Source organism: Saimiri boliviensis, chromosome 13 (assembly GCF_048565385.1).
Source record: "Saimiri boliviensis isolate mSaiBol1 chromosome 13, mSaiBol1.pri, whole genome shotgun sequence".
In the NCBI taxonomy this organism is placed as follows: Eukaryota; Metazoa; Chordata; class Mammalia; order Primates; family Cebidae; genus Saimiri; species Saimiri boliviensis.
In genome coordinates, this window is record NC_133461.1 from 75,076,773 (window position 1) to 75,082,635 (window position 5,863).

A 5,863-nucleotide genomic window follows, 5' to 3' on the forward strand; every position below is an offset into this window, starting at 1 on the left:
CGTAAAGCTGAGCGCTGTGGGGCTGGGCCTAGGAAGGGGAACGCTGTGGGCGGGGCCAGGGCCAACCCCGCCTTCCGCCCGCGCCGGGGTTGTTTCCGGAAAGAGAGGGCGGGGCGAGCTGTGGGGCTGCAGCCGGCCGGAGCGCGCGGGGCCATGAGGGGCGGAGCTTCTCTGCTGTGTCATTTCCCTAGTGATGGCGGCGGGTAGTTCCCAGTCGCTTGTTGTGAGGGGTTATTTTGTTTCTTGATTTGACGTCGCAGATTACGTAAGGGTTATGCCACCCAACTAATACACAAAACAAAAAACAAAACATAGGAAACAACACCCGCTCCCCAAACCGTCAAAAACAAACCGCTCATCGTGTTCAGAAGTAGAAAGCAGGCTCGAGGGGATCCATTTAGTCCCTGGACTCGTGAGACAGGGCCAGGAAGCCAGGACGAAGAACCTGCCTGGGCCCCACTGTTGAGAGCCCCCGCCCCGACTCTTCTTTGGGGACGGCTTTCCTCTCACCCCTCATTTCCACTCAGCCCGCACCTACGCTCCTCAAGTGACCCAAGGGGACAAGCAATTCCGCTCTCGTTGGCCACTGGCACTTACTTTACTCAGCATCTCTTTGCAAGGGAGCCAAAGAAACCCCATCTTACCCTTGTCTGCTGCTAATACAACTTGTTAGTACCACTGTCTTTTACGTATTTTGGTTTAAATATCCTGCCTTTTAAATATGAAAAATTCTCTTGTATTTTAAAAACAGTTTTTTTGCGAGATAGAAATGACATACAATAAATCACACATACTTAAAGCAGTGGATTTGACAACTTTGAATATATGAAATCACCCATAAACCATTGTCACAATCAAGGTAGTAAAGCTCCATTACCATGAAAAAATTCCTCCAGCTCCTTTGTAATCCCTCCTTCCTGCCTATCCCCAGACCCCATTTCCCAGGCACTGATTTACCTTCTGTCACTATTCATTAGTTTCATTTCCTTGAATTTTATGTAAATTGAATCATATAGTGTGTACCCCCCACCCCTTTTTTTTGGTCTGGCTTCTTTCACATAGACTATTTTGAAGTCCATCTGTTGTTCTGTTATCAATAATTCATTTCTTTCTGATGCTAGGTAGTTATTCCATTGTATGGCCATCCCAGAGTTTGTTTATCCATTCACCTGTTTGTGAAAAATGAAATAACTGAAGTTCCTCTTCAAGACTTTCCTCTTAGCTTATTAAGCATAGACAGTAGACAGTAGCTTCTTTAAAAATTAATTTACCCCAAAACCTTTGCTGATATTCCTAAGTAGCTGTCAGTTATAATAAGGAAATCAGGGTCGTCTGTGCTCTCGATTCTTGCATTCTAGCCCAGATATTTGCCCTGACATGTCTGGACAAGCCCAGTCAAGCCTTAGATCATAGTTTCCTCCTCTTCCTTATTTGGAAGTGTTTTTGTATTTCTCAGCATTCCACCAGTTACTTCCTCTTTTCCCTTTGTTCTCTGCCTTTATGTCTTTAGGAAAGTTTTAAGCTGTTAGCCAATTGGGTGCAGCCTAGACTGTGAAATCCAGTTCTAGCCAATGGAATTAGGACACAGCTGTAGGGGCCAGATGCCTTATATATAAATATGCCTGCTTTTTCTTTGTTCATTATGCTCTCATGACAAGACTGCTGATGAGTGGTGCCCTTTCTGCAGAAAGTAAACCAGCCTTGCTGAGAAACCTTTTGTCTGAGTGCTGATTCTTCCTTGTGATACTGGAGAATAAGCATTTATTTCCAACACTGTTGATGGACATTTGGGTTGCTTCCAGTGTGGGGATGTTACAAATAAAGCTGCTATGGACATTCATCTGCAAGTCTTTGTATAAATATGTAGACTTAATACTTTCATTTCTCTTGAGCACATACCTAGGAGTAGAATGGCTAGATTGTACAGTAAAAACACATTTAACTTTTTGGCAAACTAATAAACTGTTTTCCAAAGTGGTTACATCATTTTACATTCCCACCAGAGTTCCAGTTGCTCCACATCTTTCCCAGCACTTGGGTAGCAATATCTCCTGTGGCTATAATTTTCATTTTTCCATGACTAATGATTTTGAGCATATTTTCCTGTACTTATTTGCCATCCATGTATGTTCTCTGGTAAAGTGTCTATTCTGCCCATATTTTAAATTTGTATGTTATTTTCCTGCTGTTGAGGGTTTTTTAAATTTTTATTTTTTGCCTGTTTTAGATTTTTTTTTTTGTTTGTTTTTTGAGACAGAGTCTCGCTCTTTTGCCAGGCACCAGGCTGGAGTGCAGTGGCGCGATCTCGGCTCACTGCAACCTCCACCTCCCAGCTTCAAGCAATTCTCCTTCCTCAGCCTCCTGTCAGTTTTAAATTTTTAAGGAACTTTAATTCTTGGATTTTTGTATTTTTTTTTTTGTTTGTTTGTTTGTTTTTTTTGAGACGGAGTTTTGCTCTTGTTACCCAGGCTGGAGTGCAATGGCGCGATCTCGGCTCACCGCAACCTCCGCCTCCTGGGTTCAGGCAATTCTCCTGCCTCAGCCTCCTGAGTAGCTGGGATTACAGGCACGCACCACCATGCCCAGCTAATTTTTTGTATTTTTAGTAGAGACGGGGTTTCACCGTGTTGACCACGTTGGTCTCGATCTCTTGACCTCGTGATCCACCCGCCTCGGCCTCCCAAAGTGGTGGGATTACAGGCTTGAGCCACCGGGCCCGGCCGGATTTTTGTATGTTTAAAGATGTTTTCCTGAGGCTTTATAACTACATGAGAAGTTGGCAAGGCTATTTTTGAGTTTTGAGTTTACATTCTGTAGAAAAATCCTTTATCAGATATGTGATTTGCACGCATTTTCACAGCCTGTAATTTGTCTTTTACTCTCTTAACATGTTAGGGGTTTGAGGGGATTAGGGTGTGTACCTCTTGGGGGGTGCATTTTGCCTGCCACAGGTATGGGTTGAAACTATTCCCTCTCCAGCATGATTATTCAGTTGTTATTCAGTTGTTTATGCACCATTTGTTGAAAAGACTCTAATTTCTTCACTGAATTGCCTTTGTATCTCTATTGAAAATCAGTGGGGTGTGTGTGTGTGTGTGTGTGTGTGTGTGTGTGTGTGTGTGTCTGTCTGTCTGTGTGCCTATTGTGGACTTTCTATTCTGTTTCATGATCTGATCCTGTTTTACATTAAAGGTCTATTAGTGTTTGTCTCTGAAGTTGATGCTTCCTTACTGACTCAGTAAGATCTCTTAGGAGCTGTTTTTCTACACATTCATTACTTGAAGTTGAGAACATCCTTAAACAGTTAAAACAATCTCTACCCTCAAAATTTCAGTCTAATGGAGTGAACAAAGAAACCATTTTCATACATTGTGTATTTGGAGGCTTGTCCTTCAGCCCTTGGCCACTGAGACTAGGTGGTGAAACAGATTATTTTTGATGGAGGAAATTTGAGGGTGAATACAACCCCAAGGAAAACTCTCTTCATGTTTGGGAAGAGGATGCATCCTAGGTGAAAGAGGAATCACAGACAATGAGCCATATTGTTATTGTCTACCCTCATCCCTGAACACACTCATGTGTCTAGATTCTCATTGTCTACCCTTAACCATAAACACACTCATGTGTCTAGATTCTTTTAGGAAGAAGCTGGTGGAGGAGAGACTGAAGGGGCAGTGGAGATGTCCATCTTTCTTATTGTTTGTCATGGTTTATTCCTGAAGTCCCTCTTTCAACACAGAACTGGAAATCAGAGTAATGGAGGTACCAGCTAGGTGGCAGATGAGGGATGGCTGAGACAACTGAAACTGGGATAGTGCCTCCAAATCTCCTGTTCTGTGGTCCGTACCTCTGACTGGGGAAACCAGAAAACCCTATGTGAAAGTACCAACAGATCCTATGACTTGGAAGAAGTCTGGAATGGGGTGAGGAGGTTGCAGACCTTCCACACATCAGTGAATAGCAACACAAAATGCCCAGACACTAGGCAGGGCTACCAGGAAAATTACCACAACCTGGGTGGCTTAAAACAACAACAATTTATACTCTTACAGTGTAGAGGCTAGAAGTCCAAGATCACACTGTTATCAAGGTCATGTTCCCTCTGAAGGATCTAAGGAATCATCTTACCTTGCTTCTTCTATAGGATAGTGCAAAAGTAATTGAAGTTTTGCCATTAAAACTGCAATTACTTTTGCACCAACCAAATAGCTTCTGGTGGTCACCAGCAATCCTTGGAATTTCTTGGCTTATGGCAGCATAACTGCAATTTCTGCCTCCATCCCATGGCCTTCCTCCCTATATCTTCTCTGGATCTTCAAATATTTCTCTCCTTATAAAGATCACCAGTCATTGACTTTAGGGCCCACCTAATCCTGTCTGACCGTTTTAACCTGATTACATCTGCAAAGACCCTATTTGCGAATAAGGATCTGGGGTTCCTGACAGATATGGATTTGGGGGACACTAGTCAATTCAGTATGTCTACCTTGTAGAGGGTGTCAATGTGATATTGTATGTAAAACACTTAGAAAGTGTTTGGCACATAACAAATACTCAGTGTATGGTACTCTGTTTTTTTTTTTTTTTCCTTATTACATCATTAGCAACATAGTCAAATGCCTTGCTAACGTTAACAGCATAATAGTAACAGCTACTGTTCAGTGTGTTAGGAACTAGGTTGAGCAGTTTAAGATTATATGCATTACCTCATATAATCTCTATTATATCTATTAATCTAGTTCAGTGTGTTAGGAACTAGGTTGAGCAGTTTAAGATTATATGCATTACCTCATATAATCTCTATTATATCTATTAATCTAGTTCAGTGTGTTAGGAACTAGGTTGAGCAGTTTAAGATTATATGCATTACCTCATATAATCTCTATTATATCTATTAATCTAGTAACGCTGGCCAAACAATGATAATACTATGATTCAGATATGATCTATAATCCATGAGCTCTACTAACTCCACACTATTATTTTATTCTTTTATATGTTTCCAACAGTCCTCTGATATTTTAAGGAGCTGAAGTCAAGCTATTAATCTACAGTACTGAAAATTCATTCTTTCTTCCTTTTTGAATTTTGAGTTCCTTGTCTATGTTTAGTTTCTTTGAACCCTGCATATTGTGTGTTTTATTGCTTTGTCCATAATAGATTCTCAAGAAATGCTTTGAAAATGAATTCATACAATAAATATTTATTGACACTCATAAAAGCTGGCGATGAAAGGATAAACAAAGTGTGGATTATTTATGTCCTATGGAAATTCACATTCTTATGGGTGACCAGGAGGGTGGGAGGAGGGAGACTATAACAGGTAAATAAACTTTGGATGAGGGGAGGGGTTTTAACAGAAAGAGAGAGAACTGGCCATTCCAGTCTCTCTGTCCAGGGAATGATAAGTTTTACTACCTGAAATGACTAGGATCTGACGTCTGCTTGGGTGAGGGTGAGGTGGAAGTGGGGATGAGAGATCTATAGAGAAAAGAGATGGTGATAAAAATCTTATATCCTTTTACACACCCCTCTATCATTTCTTTTCCAAGGTAAATGAACCAGCTTCCTTTATCTTCTTTGGTAGGATCTCTATTCCAAGGTTTCTGTTTTTTTTTGTATGACTCTCAGAACCTTCTGGTGTTTAGAACTAGATACTCCAGTAAGAGCATTAACCTGTGCTGAATATTATCAGTGAAATCCTTTTGTTCCTCCATTTTTAACTCTGTTTCTTTTCTCTATGGGAACAAAGCTAGGTTTTCAATGTGGGGTCCTATTCTGTATCACTGACTCATGTTCAACTTTTGACCCGTCCAGGATCATTTTCAGCCCTGCTTACAAACAGCTTCCCACGCTGCAGTTG